This window comes from Oreochromis niloticus, linkage group LG10, assembly GCF_001858045.2.
Source record: "Oreochromis niloticus isolate F11D_XX linkage group LG10, O_niloticus_UMD_NMBU, whole genome shotgun sequence".
NCBI lineage: Eukaryota > Metazoa > Chordata > Actinopteri > Cichliformes > Cichlidae > Oreochromis > Oreochromis niloticus.
Genome location: NC_031975.2, coordinates 19,888,032 through 19,908,144, shown reverse-complemented (window position 1 = coordinate 19,908,144; position 20,113 = coordinate 19,888,032). Strand labels below are relative to the sequence as shown.

The window sequence follows — 20,113 nt, the reverse complement described above, 5'->3', positions numbered from 1 at the left end:
GCAGAATAAAGTTGAACAGTTTTTCCCACATAAGCCTTTGATCTATAGATAGAAAAGTCCAGATAACTAGGCACCATAATACCACCAACAAAATGAAAATACATAAAAACAGTGTCATTACCATCAGTAACATCAAAATCATGAATAGATTTGACATTTTAAAACTATCTAAGGTTCAAATGAGTGTTTGGCATTTTTCGCTTGCAAATGTAATCTCTGGATGAACCACAACATAACCAGAGTCTGCTAATTATCTGTGCCTCGAGTTACAACACAACGTCAACACAAGCTGCTGCCCTAAATACGCAGTGCGGCAGATATATGCAAAAAGGATACAACTATCATATAGTTTGCTTTAAAATAAACTTGACAATATGATTTCTATATAGGAGTCATTTTAAACAACTGAGAGTGCTAGTTAATATTTGTGTTTTAATATTAATATTAAATACTGAGAAAATATCGAATCTCAATTTGCAAATTCACTTCGTGTATATGTGACACAACTGACTTACACTGCCCATCTAAACATAATTTAGTCTTGTACAATTAATATAATCTTTAAGACTATTCAAGAATGAGTCAAAATGAGTAAAATGAGTCATTTCAAATAAAAATAATTGTGTTTCTGCAAGCTCCGCCCCCTGGAAAGCAACTTTGACTGCACCATCCTGCAGGGTTGGAATTCTGCACTTAAATAAATATTTAAAACCAAAATACTACTGAGAAAAGTATTATTTTTTGTGTATCTGGGTGTTATCAGTATTTATAAGTAACTATTATTGTTAGCTCTTTTTTTTCCTGTGTATGGACTATAAAAAACTTACTTAGTATCCTGTAGTAATTAGCTAATTTAAGCAGTGTCTTAACAGTTAAACTAATGTAGGATGGAGGCTGTGATTTACTAATCTGCTGGCACAAAATAAAGAAAATCAACACTCATGAAGAGTATATTTATATAATATAACCATTGAAATATAACTAGTATTATATTTTTTATACATTCAGTATATTTTTTCTACTAAAGACTTTGCTGCGTTGCTGTTAATGCTGCTGCTTTGTTAGAATTATATGGGCATTAACATATAGCCATAGCCATTGTAAAAGTGCATGCTGACAGGGTAATTTAGCTACTGTAGTTCTAAGGAGCAGCAGTGAGTCGCTGTAGTTAACGACCTGGCTTTCCTTTCATTTTGTAGAACTTTAAAAAAAACACACACACATTTGGGAAGCTGTTATACTTAAGTGTGGGCCTGTTGCTATGCACTTCACAGAGGCTGGGACTTCTTGATCTTGGAGCAAGAAGGCAGAATAATGAAAGAAATATTTTTTTAAAAAAGCATTAAATACTTAGTAAGTTGAGTTTACTATTCTGATTTAATTTAAAAAAAAAAAATCTTTTTATCTCATCTTTCCTAATGGAATCACAAAAAAGTAAAGTTAATTTTATATATATACAGGTTGGAAGTAAAAAAGTACAAAAAGTACAAATCCTTCTTTACTGTACTGAGTAGAATTTTCAGGCATCTGTAATTTATTTAAGTATTTATTTTCCTGACAACTTTTTACTTTTACTCCCTACATTTTAAAACAAATTTCTGTATCTTCTACTCTTTACATTTTCACGACGGGCTTGTTACTTAAGGTACAGCGGTATCAGTTAAATCGTTTATACGCAAAATAGGGGTTAAAGTGGGACAGAATCTAGCTAGCTCTACAGAAGAGGAGGAAGCTTGAAGGGAGTGATGATTTTTAAGTGGTTGATAATTTCAAATTCAACATTTCTATCAGCAACCACACAAACTGTTTGTGTGCAGTTTGTCACACAGTGTGTTGCTAGCTAAAGGTTTAGCTGCTGTATTTCACAGGGAGAGATTAGAAAGAGAGCTAACTTCACTCAGAGATGGCAAAAGATGTAAGACAAGACAGTAGACGAGAGGAAGAAGAGAGGTTAGATTTAAAGGTACGGACTACTTAGTGACACTTGATAAATTACATGATTTTTTGGGATAAATTATGCATTTTCATATTGTGAAACATTTTGCAAAACAAACTAAGCCATACTAACTTTGTGTTATTCAAATGTTGCATGAAAATACTGGGTAGTTTTGTCCAGAATAAACAAGTTAGTTTGCAGTACTCTGGTGAATTCACAATAAAGCTCTGTGTTGGACTAGCGCACTGTGACTGTGGTGCTTATGGTCAGATTTAGGTTACATCAAGTGTAGCAGAGTTGTATCTGCATTTAAGGTGCTTAGATTCATTCACTGAATTCTAACTTTATACCAACTGTATGCTGTCTAGTTTAAAGATAATATAAACTTTACAGTGTCAGTGTAGGGGATCGACATCACCCACGATAGCTTGTAAAAGTACATATATATTGTTGCATTCAGTTGTGTAATTCCACAGAGAGCCGCAGGTCAGCTGATCACAGCATGTACACTAAGGAAACCTACTGAAGCTCACATTAGAAATTATTGTTGCATTGAGTTGTATTTCCTTTCCCTATGCTGAACCACTACAACTGATTTTAGGGTTCCTGAATCCCACTGTAACCCCTGACTGTACTCATTTTACTGTTTAAGTATGGAATCAAAGTCACCCTCCATAAGGTAAGCAAAAGAAAATAGTTATTTTTTAAATTCTCTTTCATTGCATGTTTCCAGCATAACAGATTCAAACTGAGTACATTCATTAGAATGAGAATTTAGATTGGAATAATCTTCCTCATGTTTTTATATTAATCTATTATTATATTAATATAGCTCAAGGTTCAGTTGCAGTGCCTTTGTACAAAAATGGTCAGTAGAATTGTCCTTCAAGGAGCTACTTTTTTACTTTCTTACTTTGGGTACATTTCAGAGTCTGTATTTTGTCACTTTTACTCCAGTAAAGGAGATGTTTCAGTACTTCAACTTTTCCTGGACTTTTTTATTTTATTTTTTATTTTAAGTCCCTTATAGTCCAAACACGGGGGAAATTTTGTAGCCCTCTGCATTTAACCCATTCACTCAGTGAAGCAGTGGACAGCTACCAATCCAACACCCGGGGAACAGTGTGTTGAGACGGTACCTTGCTCAAGGGTACCTCAGGGTAGCCGTTCGGTGGATTCCAACCCCTGAGCTATCTCTGCCCCAACACAGGTATATGTCCTTCTACTTAATTAAAGAAAGGCTATACTTTTGCTACCTTTGTATATATATATATATATATATATAGAATAGAATAGAATAGAATGCCTTTATTGTCATTATACAGCTGTACAATGAGATACAGAGCATCTCCTACTCAGTGTAAACATGTTTGGGGGGGGGTACAGTTCTGCAGCACTATATACATATGGACAGTATTAACATAGGGAAGAAGATGTATATATATATAAAATGTACAATTTACAAACCGTAAACAATATGTAATAAATAGTGTTATGTATGTACAGTTGAGTTATTGCACATGGAATTGGTATAAATAGTGTTTATGTATATACAGTTATTGCACATAGAATTGGTATAAATAGTGGTGGTCCATAGAGGAAGTGGGAAGTGGGGGGCTGTGTTATCGGTGCATGTGTGAGTTCAGGGTGGTTATCGCTTTGGGGAAGAAACTGTTTTTGAGTCTGTGGGTTTTAGTGTTGATGCACCTGTAGCGCTTCCCTGAGGGAAGCAGGCTGAACATGTTGAAGCCAGGGTGGGAGCTGTCCTTGATGATGTTTGCTGCTCTGCTGAGGCAGCGGGAGGAATAAATGTCCATCAGGGAGGGGAGAGGGCAGCCGATGATCTTTTGTGCTGTCTTGACCACACTCTGAAGCCTCACTCTATCTGCCTTGGTGCAGCTGCCGTACCATACCGTGATGCAGTAGGTTAGCAGGCTCTCAATGGACGAGCGGTAGAAGGTCAGCAGCAGGTTGGAGTTCAGCTTGTACTTCCTGAGGACTCTCAGGAAGTGCAGCCGCTGTTGGGCCTTCTTGATGACCGCTGAGATGTTTTCCGTCCAGGAGATGTCAGCAGAGATGAGGACACCAAGGAACCGGAAGGTGTGGACCCTCTCCACACACTCCCCGTTGATGTAGAGGGGGGCCAAGTCAGTGCTGTGTCTCCTGAAGTCAACAATGAGCTCTTTGGTTTTCTTGGTGTTCAGTGCCAGGTTGTTTTCTGAACACCATGCTGCCAACTTCAGGACTTCCTCTCTGTAGTCTGCCTCGTCTCCCTTCGAGATGAGTCCGACTACCGTGGTGTCATCAGCAAACTTGATGATGAGAGTGTTGTTGTGGGCCGGACTGCAGTCGTGGGTGTAGAGAGAATACAGGAGGGGGCTCAGCACACAGCCCTGTGGGGAGCCGGTGCTCAGTGTGCGAGTGGAGGAGAGATGAGGGCCGAGTCTCACAGTCTGGGGCCGGTTTGTGAGGAAATCCTTTATCCAGGCACATGTGAGAGGAGGGAGGCCAAGATTGACCAGTTTGTTGATGAGGATGTCCGGGATGATAGTATTAAAGGCTGAGCTGTAGTCCACAAAGAGCATTCGGACGTAGCTCTGCCGCTGCTCTAGGTGACTCAGCACAGCGTGGAGGGCTGTGGCGATGGCGTCTTCTGTGGATCTGTTTGCACGGTATGCAAACTGGTGGGGGTCGAATTCTGGGGGGAGGTAATCCTTGATGTGTTGAAGGACTAGTCTCTCAAAGCATTTCATGATTACCGGTGTGAGGGCCACAGGGCGGTAATCATTCAGGCTGGTGATGGGAGACTTCTTCGGCACTGGGATGATTGTGGCTGATTTTAGACAGGATGGGATGGCTGCCTGATCCAGTGATAGGTTGAAGAGTCTGGTGAAGATGAGGGTGAGCTGGTGTGCGCATGCTCTTAGTACCTTGCCAGGTACTCCGTCTGGACTGGCCGCCTTTCTGGGGTTCACTGCTAGGAGCACACGTCTGACATCGTGCTCCGTTACAGTGAGTGGAGCGGCACGGGAACCAGGTGAGGATGAGGATGGGAGCAGGGCTGAAGCAGATGAGTGTTGCTGTTGTGGTGTTTCAAAGCGGGCGAAGAAGCTGTTTATTTCCTCTGCCAGCTGCACACTCGAATTCTCTGTTTTCGCAGTGCTGCCTCTGTGGTTGATGATGTCTTGCATTCCCTGCCACACCTCTCGTGTGTTGTTGCTGGACAGGTGGGACTCGATGTTCCTTTTGTGGTCTGACTTGGCTTTTTTTAATATATATATATATATATATATATATATATATAAATATATATATATATATATATATATATATAGAGAGAGAGAGAGAGAGAGAGAGAGAGAGAGGGAGAGAGAGAGATAGAGATATGGTAATCAACAAATACACCCTGCTGGTCATCACCCCTGCTGGGATAATAAGATGGCCAAAGTTAGAAATCACTGACAGCCTTCCATCATTACCATGTGTGGAGGGTTTCACCCCAAATCCAGCGGCCTGAGACTGTACGCTAAGCAGAAGGGTAGGAACCCATGGCTAGTGAGAATCAGAAGCATGATACAGGATGAAACAACAACGATCCATGAGTACAATACAAAAATGGTCGAGGAGCAAGAACAGGAACCATTATGGGAGGACAGGCTGAGATCAAGAAAATGACTGGACAGATCTGGCATTCGTTCGTTCCTAATACATTAAACCAGTCCATATCAGATGTCTGTATAGCTGCAGTATATTTGTCTGATCTTAAACTGTCCCCTTATGGGCCGTGAAATATTTGATCTTTCTTCTTTGGTCCAGCTTGTCTGCCTGAAACCCCCATGCTGTATGCTGCCCCCTGCACGAAGCCTCCATTATTACAGTATGCACAGTCAGCTGTAAGTGTAATTAATTTCTCATTAGTGTGGGCAATAATAACTCTTGCTTGCCCTTTCTCCCTCTTGCTTCTGCTCTCACCCTCTCCCTGCATATGTATTCCCCCCTCACCTTGCCACACCTCCCTCATTTTTGCAACGCCACCGATTCCATGCTGAGGGGGACTCATGTGTGTACTCACATTTGTGAAAAAAACATGCAAACAAACAGCAATTAGCTTCCTGTTGACATGTAGAATAGTAGACTCATCTCCTGCAAATTACCACTCACTGAGGAATAGGCAAGTGGGGCTTTCATTTTAGGTGTTTTTAATGACCCACCTACATGGAAGCTAATCATGAAACTACACACACAGGAAAAAAAGCATCCACAGTAAGTAAGGCACCTAAATGGAACAAAAATAGATCAATAAAATTGCTATCCTAATTGCAATCATTTTAAACTGCTTGTAAAAGCTTATTAACTTAATATTACTTGTAATTATTCTTCTTGGACCACTAAGTATCTTGCTTAAAGTCAGCATTACTGAACAAGTTAAATTCATTCATTTGGTATCAGCAGAATAACAAGTTAGGCTGTAACGCCTTATTATTTAGGGTCAATGATAGTGCCTACACATTTATCACTATTTTCTTTCATTTGCCAAACCACACGCTGTCTCCTCATGTCTGGGGCAAACTCTGTAATCAGTTAAATAACTTACTGATGACCGAGTTCTTTCTCGCAGAAGAAGGGTTTAATTGTGTAAAGGAATATCAATTTTCTGGCAATCTTTAAACATTTATGCTTCAATACCATGACATTTGGAGCAGAGGAGCATGAAATGCTGTTCTTCCTGTGTTTCGCAGGCTAATGTGCCTCTCGCTCTCTCTCTCTCTCTCTCTCTCTCAATGCACATTATCCATCTACTGCATATTTTATCTCTTTTTCTCTTCCCTCAGTTTCCTTCCTTCATCCTTACTGGTGTGAGTCCTTCTGTCCCTTGCTCCAACTGCAGTAATATGTCAGATAAAAGTTAGACTTTGATCGCTCTTTGACTTCGAGCACAGCTGTGCTCCTCACTTTTCATCTAATAGATTTACCATTTCACCACAGTCCAATTTCAAATCAGCTCAGAGCTTCTTTTCCACTCGTTCATTATGCATCACTGAAAGTTGAGAACTTTTGGGCTTCCTCTTGAATACCAAGTAGTGTCACAATGAAGCAACTCATTAAATACAACTTTTCACTTTGAAAGAGCAACATTTTTGTAGTGACACGTTTTGAATTTGGTTGTAAATAACACTTTAGCTGTGAATTCATTAGATGCTAAGTGTGTTAGAATAGAGATTTAAGTAGTGAAACGCGAAAGAGAATGTTGAATCAGCATTTCTGTGTCACTTATCACAGCAGCCTCTATCCGTGTGAACACACCCGACCTGAACTCCAGTAAAATGCGTGGAGTTTTAACCAACTTCAAACATTTTCAGTGGGATGCTACATTTCACTACATGTAAACTTGCTGCATTTTGATATAGAAATGAATAAATTGTGAGTTAATAATTACCGAAACATGCATAGCTTTAAAAAGTCCACGTAGGCACAATTAAAAATAAGAGTGAAAAAAATTCAAAACTTTTACCATATGATTCTCAAGACTTTCATATATGGCAAAAGAATGAAAAGATGAAGACAGAAGGTGTCTAAGGGGAGGCAATGAAACAGTGTAGGGTCCATCACATCTCAGCTGCTTTTATCCCAGTTAAAAGTGGTACTAACGTGCACCCACGCTACACAAAGTTAAGAATGCTAAATAATTTAACACCTTGCCTACTGTTATCATTTATTGATGAAATGCAGAAACATTCCCTATTATAAAGCCCAACCTTTGATATTACAGTGAAACGCTTTCAATCACTGTGTGCTCTCTTTAATTGGGTAAACAATACTGAGGCTTATTACAAGAAAGATCAGCCTATTAGAGGGACAAGGAATTAACCTGACATCGTTACCATTTCTTTTTCTCTTTGTACTTATAAAGACTGAACACAAAACACAATCATATGTGAAATCTTGCATTAAAGGATGAGCATGTGTCAATCAACCAAGGGAAAAGTAGTTTAACCACAAAAGGCAACCCCCCCCCCAAAAAAAAAAAACACGCAATGGATGTCAGTGGATATGATGCATTTATACAGAGCAGATGCCATTTATAAACACAAGCATAGCATTAATTTTAAAAAAGCAGTCTAATAGAGTACACTTTTCTAAGCACACAAAGCTCTTAGCCTCAGTTTAATTGAACCCTTTTGAGACTTAACTAAAGTCTAAATGTTCATACAGGAAAACGTTCCTTTTGTGAGGTGAGCTGCAAATTAAGATCTTATATGAGCGACGGCAGAAATTACAGGTGTGACTCTTGGATGATAATGACTCTTTGTTCCTCCTTCCCTTCATTACGTAGACTTGCATGTGTAGGAATCCTTAAAAATGTTGTTATTGCTGGTTTATTGTATGCTCCTGTCACTGAGTTTCTTAGCATATATACTATACGTCCAGTTGCTTACCTCTCATTTTCTTGTTTGTCTTGTACTCTTGTTTCCTTACTCAAGCTTTCCAGCTATTATTCCCCAGTTTTGGTGTTTCTGTTGCTTTGCTTGTATTTTCTCATCTGACCTTTGCTGTTTGAATGCTCTGCATTTAGCTCTGTCTGGTATGACCACTGCTTGTTTTTGATTAACTATAAGATTTCAGATTTTACACAGCCCCCATGTGTCCTGCATTTGGGCCCTCTCCTGTAGTGTGTTCGTCACACTACATAAACAAAAAGAACAACACATGCTCATGAATGCAAATGCATACATTTACATACATATATCCCTGTTTACACATTTATCAATGCAAATTATAAGATAAAAGTAGCTTCTGAACTATAAATCAGTCAGAACAGTTCTTTGAAGCAACAATCAAGTTTAGCATGTCCTTTTAACCATTTTTCCCCCTTTCCTTTGCATCCTACCAAGCTATGCTAAGAGCACACCTTCACCCTGTGGGCTCATCAACCCAGTAGCTGCAATCAGAATATTCTTTGTTACTGAGAAAATCTTGGAGCTAATTGTGTAATCTTCAGTGCTGCATGTTGAATTTGCAAACAATGGAGAACACTGCGTTCTGCTCACAGCTGATCTCTGGGGACTGTTCTTACAATAACCATTGCTATCTTGTGGCTAATGGAACGAATAAAAGATGCATTAAAGAGGTTGTGGGAAGAAAAGAGAGAAGGAAAGGAAAGTTACAAATGCTGGAGAAACAAAAACGAACAGCAGTTGAGTGTAGTCTCCAGCATACTCGATCAGTATAGGTCCGAAATCAGGGAGGGGTAGGAAAATGCCAGTATGGGCATGATCGATTGTGGCTTTATCGCCAGGAAACCAAACAGGAGAGAGAGAGAGAGAGAGAGAGGAAAGCATCCTCTGACTACAGTTGTAACTATGAGAACGCAGAACTGCCATATAAATGTTACCTCAACCAGAAAGGAGTGATTGATTTAAAACAAAAAGAAAAACCCAAGGTGCTCTGAACTTTCTACCCAAACTTATAAGAGTACTTCTTTTTACTAACGTAAGCAGCACACAGTCTATATTGAGTCCCCAAGCTATATTTTTTTAATTTGACATTTTCCTTTTCTGGCAGTTTCACTTTACAAAGCCTCTCTGAACAGTCAGTTTTCATCTGTGTTCTCAAAGACTGATTCTCTGAGTCAAAGAATGAATAAATAGAATGACACAATTTATTTCATTACAAAATGACCTGTCAGTGTAATCATTTTTCGTTGTCGATGGTGAACGGTTAGGAGATTTTAGATTCACATTGCATTGCCACAGTGTTGACGTGTAATTCAACATTCCTGCTTATTTGATTTGAGCCTCGGCAATTCGTGCCCCCTCTTCTACACCAAAAGCCACAGTCTGGTTTTACATAGACAGACTGCACACCACCAGCCTCTCAGCAATATAACTCTTGCTTTTTGTCTCTTGTGTTAAAATTTACTGGCAACAATTTGTGCTGCACATTTACTGCGCTATGTGCAGCACAAAATCTAATTATGGTTGTTCGTGGCGTTATGGAAAAAAGGAAAATTATTGGCTTACATCTTCATTAAAGCAATAAAAACAACGTGTGTTTGTTTGGACGCACTGTCTACATATATACAAACTGGTTTTCCTTCCGATTCATTTCTCAGCAGTATCTGAAAACCCATATTATAAACAGGTACCACAGGTGTTGACAGATCTGTCATCTGATCAGGAGTATTATCTTTTCCTTTTTAGAAAAAGAAGATGGTTTTTGAGGTCTTCACATAACAGTTGGCAACACAGCAGATGTTGCCACTATGTTACAGTTCAAGAACTTTAAAAAAACTTCACACGGAACAGCTTTAAGGAATATAAGTTGAAAGTATATTGTAATAAAAAGTATGTAGTATAACTGATTTAGGAATACTCCTTAGAAAGACACCATGTAGTCAACTACTGCAAAATCTCGGATGTGATTCCAGGTTTCTGGTCCTAGTGTTTGTCCAGGAACTGACAGCAAAATTATCTTGTATGCTATCAGTTAGTCATTTTGCATGTAAACGGTGACGCTGCCACAGCTCTGTATCACTTACAACCAGTGTTGGTCAAGTTACTTGAAAAAAGTAATTCGTTACTAATTAGTGATTACTTCTCCAAAAAAGTAATCCCGTTGCTTTACTGATTACTTATTTTCAAAAGTAATTAGTTACTTAGTTACTTTTCAAAAACATGATGCACAACCTGAATATGTTATAAAGCAATAGACCTTTCAGCCCAATTCTTTTTTTATGCATAATCCATCATATAAACTTGAATCAAATGGAAAGCCTCTTTCTAAAAATTGTTTTATTAGTTTTCCTTTTAATTTTATGCACATTGCATCAAGCAAAAATTTAATTATATGCAACTGTCTTTGACAGAATTTGTTTAACATTTAAACCTATTTTCTGCATATTCCAGTATATAAAATAAAATAATGTTTTGTGTTTAAACTCTTTCAAATAGATTCAAGTAAAACACAACAAAAAATGAATAGAATCAAAGATTCAGCAGCACTAAGTCCTGTCGCTCTTAAATCTATTGTCACCTGTTTAGCAGGAGTGGGGCAGGCGGAGGTTTGCCCGGTGACGCAGCGGTCATGGCAGTGGGGGGATTCAGGGGTTTCTCGTGTGAATTTCACACTCCTGTGGTGGCTTGCAAGGTGCTTGCTCAGATTTAAGGTTTAATTTTTCACTGTAGAAAGAAGTTTTCTTCCCATGCAGAGTGTGCAGTGGGCGCTAATGTTTTTGTCACTTTTCATGGGATAAAACATAAAGTAATGTAAGTACGTCCACGCTTTAAACGCTGCACGGTCACACTCTCTCCCGCACTCCATATTATCCATTGTTGATCTACACACGTCCGTTGCTGCCGCGGACGTCGCACGTGCTTATGTCATTGTCATGAGACACTCTCACAAACAAAATCATGGCAGTTTAGTAATGCAGTAACGCAGCGTTTTAATTGGAAAGTAACAGTAATCTAATTACTTTTTTGGTAATAGTAATCCCTTACACTACTCGTTCCTCGAAAAAGTAATCGGATTACAGTAAAGAGCTACTTGTAACGCGTTACTGCCCATCTCTGCTTACAACAACCCTGGTAAATGAGAAAAAGTCAAAACTGGAAGCAAATGAATTGCAGTTTTTCCAAAAAAGTCTCATCTCTTATAATCTATGAATCTCTGAGGTTCTGTAGTCATAAGTCATTAAAATGGAAATAAAAACTGACACAATTATAACATCGTTTCTTCCACCCAGCAGTGGCGTGCCAAACAATACAGTCTGAAATGACACCAAAGCACAGCTTGCGAGAGCGGATTTGATATCACTTGTCATCCAGTGTCATTTGCAACGGCAAGAAAAGCAAGTTTAAATTGGGAATTATTGAGAGGTAGCCATACATGGACGATGACTTTGTTTTTTATTAGGATAACATCAGCCAGTTATTGGTCTAAAAGACCTCCAGTATAAAGGAATTGAAATTACAATCTACAGTAGCTTTCTTTCCTTTTTTTTTTGTTTCAAGGTTTACATTTGGTTTCACACTAAAGTATTCCAGATCCACTGCGTAATGGCATCTTTCTTCCATGCTTTTCTGCTTTTATGTTATTCACCTAAACAAAAAAGCAAACAAGCATGAAAGAAAGATGTTTTTATGTCACTCACCTGGGCAGCACAAGGCTTGGTGATTAGCACTGTTGTTCAACTCCACCACCTGGCCAGGCCCTTCCTGTGTGCATGTTCTCCCTGCGTCTGTGTGGGTTCTCTCCAGGTACTCCAGCTTCCTCCCTCAGTCCAAAGACATGCAGTTAGTGGGGTTAGGTTAATTGGTGAATCTAAATTGCCCATATTTGTGAATATGAGCGTGAATGGTTGACTGTCTCTCTGAGCCCATGCCCTGCAACCTGTCCAGGATATACCGTACAGCTGCCCCTCCCACAACCCTGACAAGGATACGTGGAAGAAAATGGACGGATGGATGTTACTCACCTAAAGGGGTCTAAAAAGTCCTGTGATGGGCCAAAGCTTCCTTTTAGGGGCTAGATTTACTAAAGTTTAAAACAAACCTATTTCCCTCTCAGACCCTATGACAATATGACAATACGCTGAAAGGCTATCAAGGACTACTTCCCTGTCCAATGATCCTAAAACCATGTTGCCTACCCCTGCTGTAATGCACTCAGTGATATCATTCAGAGTTTAATTTAGATACAGCATATTGAGTACTTGGCGAGCAAACAGTTATGATTGCTTTGATGTCTTCCTCCATTCAAGTACTATACCATCTACTTTCACTAATAGCATTCATTTATAAAGCAAATGAGTTCATACCACTGCTGTTCACAAACAGAGCACTTAAGTGTGTGCAAACATGCACACACAGAGGCATATTGTCATTCATGTCACGGGTATTAATACATTCACAGCTAATAGTCACACACACACACCCAAACTATAGTCACATCACTATTCTACAAACCTTAATTAATCACTTGTGTGCTCCTGGTCACAGTGATTCTTTGATCGTCTGCACTGTCACTCGCTTCATAAAGAGGTCTGCACCGAGGAGAAGACAGGAAATAGGAGTCTATTCAGCCACGCAATACTAGCAAATGATGGTCTGGTGCATTCCTGCAGACACTGGGTAATATGTCCACTGCTGAAAATAGGATTCTAAATGAAAAATATATAGTACAATGAAGGACAAAGAAACAAGAAAATGCATCAAAATCGAAGGACCACATATGAAAAGAGTTTGAGAGCCACTTCAATTGACCATTACTGGTTTTATGCTGTAGTTCTAAAAATACATTCGAATTGCACTCCTGTTGTTATTCACAACAGCAGTTTATGATGTGTCATGAATGTTCTCTCCTTCTCTTGGACCTGACATTTTTTTGTGTCCTCTTACTGCATCTGATAACCACCTGTGCTGTTGTGCTTGTAACGCAAATCTAATGAGTGCCGTCACACACACACACACACACACACACACAAAAGTATATGGCACAACTAGCAAATTCTGCCAAGAACACTACCAGTTAAAATGAGAAGAGACGCATTTGAATAAAGACAAGCACTGGACATGACAAAAGCCTGGTCTGTTTCTAGGAATCCTCTACTTTTATTTGGCCCTTAAAATGAAGCAAAAGCTGAGACATAACAAATTCACATTCAGCTTTAAAGTGATTATGTGGGGAATACGAGTATCATTATATAATTCAATTCAATTCAATTCAATTTTATTTATATAGCGCCAAATCACAACAAAAGTCGCCTCAAGGCGCTTTATATTGTACAATAGATCGCACAATAATAAATACAGAGAAAACCCCAACAATCATATCATATGACCCCCTATGAGCAAGCACTTTGGCGACAGTGGGAAGGAAAAACTCCCTTTTAACAGGAAGAAACCTCCGGCAGAACCAGGCTCAGGGAGGGGCGGCCATCTGCTGCGACTGGTTGGGGTGAAGAAGGAAAACAGGATGAAAGACATGCTGTGGAAGAGAGACAGAAATTAATAACAGATATGATTCGATGCAGAGAGGTCTATTAACACATAGTGAGTGGCTGGAAAGGAAAAACTCAATGCATCATGGGAATCCCCGGCAGCCTACGTCTATTGCAGCATAACTAAGGGAGGATTCAGGGTCACCTGGTCCAGCCCTAACTATATGCTTTAGCAAAAAGGAAAGTTTTAAGCCTAATCTTGAAAGTAGAGATAGTGTCTGTCTCCCGAACCCAAACTGGAAGCTGGTTCCACAGAAGAGGGGCCTGAAAACTGAAGGCTCTGCCTCCCATTCTACTTTTAAATACTCTAGGAACAACAAGTAGGCCTGCAGAGCGAGAGCGAAGTGCTCTAATAGGGTGATATGGTACCACAAGGTCATTAAGATAAGATGGGGCCTGATTATTTAAGACCTTGTATGTGAGGAGCAGGATTTTGAATTCAATTCTGGATTTAACAGGAAGCCAATGAAGGGAAGCCAAAACAGGAGAAATATGCTCTCTCTTTCTAGTCCCTGTCAGTACTCTTGCTGCAGCATTTTGGATCAGCTGAAGACTTTTCAGGGAGTTTTTAGGACATCCTGATAATAAAGAATTACAGTAGTCCAGCCTGGAAGTAATAAATGCATGAACTAGTTTTTCAGCATCACTCTGAGACAGGATATTTCTAATTTTAGAGATGTTGCGCAAATGGAAGAAAGCAGTCTTACATATTTGTTTAATATGTGCATTGAAGGACATGTCCTGGTCAAAAATGACTCCAAGGTTCCTCACAGTGTTACTGGAGGCCAAGGTAATGCCATCCAGAGTAAGAATCTGGTTAGATACCATATTTCTAAGATTTTCAGGGCCAAGTACAATAACCTCAGTTTTATCTGAATTAAGAAGCAGAAAGTTAGCGGCCATCCAGGTCTTTATGTCTTTAAGACATTCCTGCAGTTTAACTAATTGGTGTGTGTTACCTGGCTTCATGGATAGATAGAGCTGCGTGTCATCTGCATAGCAGTGAAAATTTATGCTATGTCTTCTAATGATGCTGCCTAGGGGAAGCATGTATAATGTAAATAGAATTGGTCCTAGCACTGAACCCTGTGGAACACCATAATTGACCTTAGTGTGTGAAGAGGACTCTCCATTTACTTGAACAAATTGGAGTCTATTAGATAGATATGATACAAACCACTGCAGTGCAGTACCTGTAATACCTACAGCATGTTCTAATCGCTCTAATAGGATATTATGATCAACAGTATCAAATGCAGCACTAAGGTCTAGCAGGACAAGCACAGAGATGAGTCCACTGTCAGAGGCCATAAGAAGATCATTTGTAACCTTCACTAAAGCTGTTTCTGTGCTGTGATGAGCTCTGATGAGCTCTGAAACCTGACTGAAACTCTTCAAATAAGCCATTCCTCTGCAGATGATCTGTTAGCTGTTTGACAACTACTCTTTCAAGGATTTATATATTGGTGTCATTCTGTAGTTATTCCCCATAAGCATACAGGACTTAAAAGAACCACTAAGGGCAAATAGAATTCATCACTTCAAGTGGAAAAAAGTGCCAAACATGTACAAGAATGGACTTCAAATAAATACAGTTAGGGGTCATAAATATTAGGAGAGAGACAACTTTTTTTGGTTCTGTACATTACCACAATGAATTTTAAAATGGAACGGCTCAAATGCAGTTGAAGTGCAGACTTTCAGCTTTAATTTAGTTTTTTAACACAATCCCTTCATTTCAGGTGCTCAAAGTAATTGGACAAATTAAATAACTGAAAATAAAATGTTCATTTCTAATACTTGGTTGAAAACCCTTTGCAGGCAATGACAGCCTGAAGTCTTGAACATGGACATCAGCAGATGCTGGGTTTCCTCCTTTTTAACACTCTGCCAGGTCTTTACTGCAGCGGCTTTCAGTTGCTGTTTGTTTGTGGGTCTTTCTGTCTGAAGTTTAGTCTTCAATAAGTAAAATGCATACTCAGTTAAGTTAAGATCAGGTGACTGACTTGGCCATTCAAGAGTATGCCACTTCTTTGCTTTAATAAACTCCTGGGTTGCTTTGGCTATATGTTTTGGGTCATTGTCCAGCTGTAATATAAAACGCCACCCAATCAATTTGACTCCATGTTTTAAAGATGATGTGGTAATGCTTTGGATCATGAGCTGTTTCACACCTTCTCCATACTTTTTTCTTGCCATCATTCTGGTAGAGGTCTATCTTGGTTTCGTCTGCCCAAAGAATGTTTTTTTCACAACTGTACTCTTTTTTTTTCATTTTATTTTTTTTTTAGCAAAGTCCAATCTAGCCTTTCTATTCTTGAGGCTTAGCAGTGAACTCTCTGTATTTACTTTCATGCAGTCTTCTCTTTATGATAGACTTGGATATTGATACTCCTACCTCCTGGAGAGCATTGTTCACTTGGTTGGCTGTTGTGAAGGTGTTCCTCTTCTGTTGTCTACCTTGGAAGTCTAGGTCTTTTTGTGTTGCTCAGTTCACCAGTGAACTTTCAGTGTATCAAACTATAGATTTTGCCACTCCTACTATTGTATATACTTGTATAGTATTGTATATACTCCTAATATTGTAGCAATTTCTCAGATGGGTTTTTTTCTGTTCTTGCAGGTTAAGGATGTTGTTTTATCTGTATGGGGAGCTCCTTTGACCACATGTTGTCTGTTCACAGCAAAATTTTCTAAATGTAAGCACCACACCTCAAATCAACTCCAGGCCTTTTATCTGCTTAATTGATAACAACATAACAAAGGAATTGCCCACACCTGCCCATGCAACAGCCTTTGAGTCATTGTCAAATTATCTTTGGTCCCTTTAACAAGAGGGTAGCACAAGTTAAGGAGCTCAAACTCCTAAACCCTTCATCCAATTTGAATTTGAATTTGGATACCCTACAGAGTCTACATAGTATGTCCATGTCCATTATATAACTATTATTGATATGTTTCAGTAAACATAAAAAAAAGAACTTGTCAGTGTCCAAATATATATGAACCTAACTGTATGCAGAACTTGCACACAGTGACAAATAACTTCTTTCACATCTCATATAATTTACCTTTTGTTGGCTATTTATAGAAACTGCAGTCAAACCTTGTTTTGACCAATCTGGGTCAAAGTTACAGGGATATTGTGTTTGCTGTTGGTAATGGAGAAATGACACCGTCATTATTTAGCTTGGTTGCCTAGAAATCTTTGTTGAGCAAGTGCGTCACCAATCACACAAACCCAAAGCTCTACGTTTTATCTTTATAATTTATGCTTGTTGTTGTCATTGCTTGTCTATATTCTGCTGTGTACAGTGTCCTTGAGTGTTTTGAAAGGCACTTTTTTAAATAAAATGTATTATTATTATTATTATTATTAGCTGATAAACTGAAACCTGGAAACAGCTAGCCGTTAGCAGCTAACTATAGGTTAGCCTAATGATGTGAATTGTTTTCAGAAGCCAAAACAGAGCAGTTTCTTATTATATAAGAATTTTACGAGACATCACTCATCAAGGTTAGCATGTTCCAGTGAAAAAAATCAGAGAAGTACTTGTATAATATATACACACATGTGTGTTGCTTTTTTGCTAAAAATTCATTCTCAAAAAAACACACTGTGAAAAAATTATCAACCTATGATGAGCTGGTGCTGATTTTTCTAAACAAGAAAAGGAAAAAAAGAGATTCTGGGCTAATTTAATTCCAAGCAGGGAGAATATCATGGTTTGAGCTGGGAGCTGATGCTGAATCATGGCCGGTTTCATACATATTTCAGGATGTCAGTGGGGCAGTTTGAGCTCTTGTTGGCAGAGTTGGGACCATATTTAAGAAGTCTGGGAAATAATTTGAGAGAGCTGATTAGCCTGGAACGGCATCTAGCTGAATGCTTGAGTTAAACTAGTATTATTTTTACTATTTGTATATTTAGTAGCGGTGCATGTTTTGAGCTAGAGTGCAGTTGTTGCCAAATGCAGTGGTCAGATCAATTTATTCAAATCTGAAAAATCGATCTTTAAAATTTGTCCAGCAAATTAGTCTAGCATCTAGCATCTAGTGTCCAAAAAATATTTGTAACCCACATAATATTTGCACAGATTTTATGCATCTGGTGTGTAAATGATTCATATTTTAGACCTTTTTGTTTTATTTATTTACATTTTTTGGGCCTATAGATAATTGATTGATTGATTTTTATTGATTAGCATACAGAATACAAAATAAAGATTACCAAAAAGCAAAAAAAATCATGAGACAAGGCTAATCAAAGGGTATTGGCTGAAGCATTTGCTTATTATGCCAACCCTTTTAACAAAAAATCTTTTGCATGCAGCTCCTGTACACAGGGCTCGAAGCAAAGAATAAAAGAAAGCAAAGCAAAAACAAACAAACAAACAAACAAAAAATTTTTTCCACCTTAGATAATTACATCAAAGCAAAACAATCAAGAGTTTCAGAATTATTATTTTTGCTCTTTTCATTCTTGATTAATATATTTTTCTAATACTCTATTTTTAAACATGTTTTTAAACAAGGAAAATGAACTACACCTTTTCAAATCATTGTCATAACTATTCCACAGGTTAACTCCTCTAACAGAAACACATCTTTGCTTTATGTTTGTCCTTATCTTGTTTGTTTTAAAGACATCTGTTCCCCTTAAGTCATATTGACTCTCTCTGACTTTAAACAGCTTCTGAATACTGCGGCAAAGCAAGTTATTTTGTGCTTTATACATTATCTGTGCCATTTTATATTCGACTAAATCATAAAATTTCAGGGTATTCAGATTAATAAACAAAATGTTAGTTGGTTCTATATAGTTTGATTGATTTATAATTCTTATAGCTCTTTTTTGTAACTTGAAAATAGGAAGAGTATTTGTTTTATATGCATTACCCCATATCTCCAGACAATAAGTCATATATGGAAGCAACAGAAAACAATAAAGTGTGTATAATGATTTTTTGTTCAGGACATGCTTTGTTTTGTAGAGAATAGCAATGGTTTTTGACATTTTTGTTGTCACATGATTTATATGAGACTTCCAGCTCAGCTTATCATCAATTAGCACTCCAAGAAATTTATTTTCGAACACTCTTTCAATTTCAATTCCATTAACCCTGATTTTAGATACATTTTTCATTTGTCTAGTGCCAAAAATAATCAATTTTGTTTTCTTTATATTTAATGATAACTTATTTACATCAAACCAGTTTTTTAATATATTTAACTCCTTTTCCACTGTAGTCAGAAGCTGTTCTAGGTCTTTACCTGAGCAATACAGAGTGGTATCATCAGCAAACAATACACATTTTAACAGTTTGGAAACACTACATATGTCATTTATATATAATATGAATAATTTAGGGCCCAGCACAGAGCCCTGAGGAACACCACAAGTTACCTTCAACTGATTAGATTTTACATTATTGATTTCAACATATTGATATCTGTCATCCAGGTAACTTTTCATCCACTTATATGCTATCCCTCTTATACCATATCTCTCTAGTTTATTCATTAATATAGAATGATCAATTGTATCAAACGCCTTTTTTAAGTCTATAAAAACACCAACGGTATATTCCTTATTATCTATTGCATTAGATATCCCTTCTACAAGTTCCATCACTGCCATCGAAGTGGACCTTTTCACTCTAAAGCCATATTGGTTATCACTTAGGAGATTATGCTTCTCTATATATTTATCAAGTCTATTAACAAATAACTTTTCTAAAATTTTTGAGAACTGTGGGAGTAGTGATATTGGCCTGTAATTGGTAAACTGACATCTCTCTCCGTTTTTATGGATTGGAATAACTTTTGCTGTTTTCATTTGTGAGGGAAACACACCAGTTCGAAAGGACAGATTACAAATGTATGCGAAAGGTTGCACTATATATTCTATAATACTCTTAACTAATTTCATGTCAATACCAAAACAGTCAGTGGACTTTTTATTTTTGAATGTCTTCACAATGTTAATTATTTCTCTATGAGTTACAGCACCAATAAACATGGAGGACACATTCTGAGTAATATGTTTATTTAGGTCATTATTATTTCTTGACTCTGGAATTTCTTTTGCTAAATTAAAGCCAACATTTACAAAGAAATCATTAAATTCATTTACAATGTCTTTAGTTTTATCAAGCACAATATCTTTATCTTTT

General features: G+C 38.0%; 1 protein-coding gene across 1 annotated transcript in view; it reads right to left on the bottom strand.

The window, feature by feature from the left end:
- Positions 1-12,269: 12,269 nt before the first annotated feature.
- The window catches only part of grxcr2 (glutaredoxin and cysteine rich domain containing 2), a 39,662-nt gene continuing 31,818 nt past the window's right edge, over positions 12,270-20,113 (bottom strand). Inside the window, exon 7 of the transcript XR_003221974.1 lies at positions 12,270-12,980. The gene's annotated coding sequence lies outside the window, so the exon portion shown is untranslated. The remainder of the gene's footprint in view (positions 12,981-20,113) is intronic.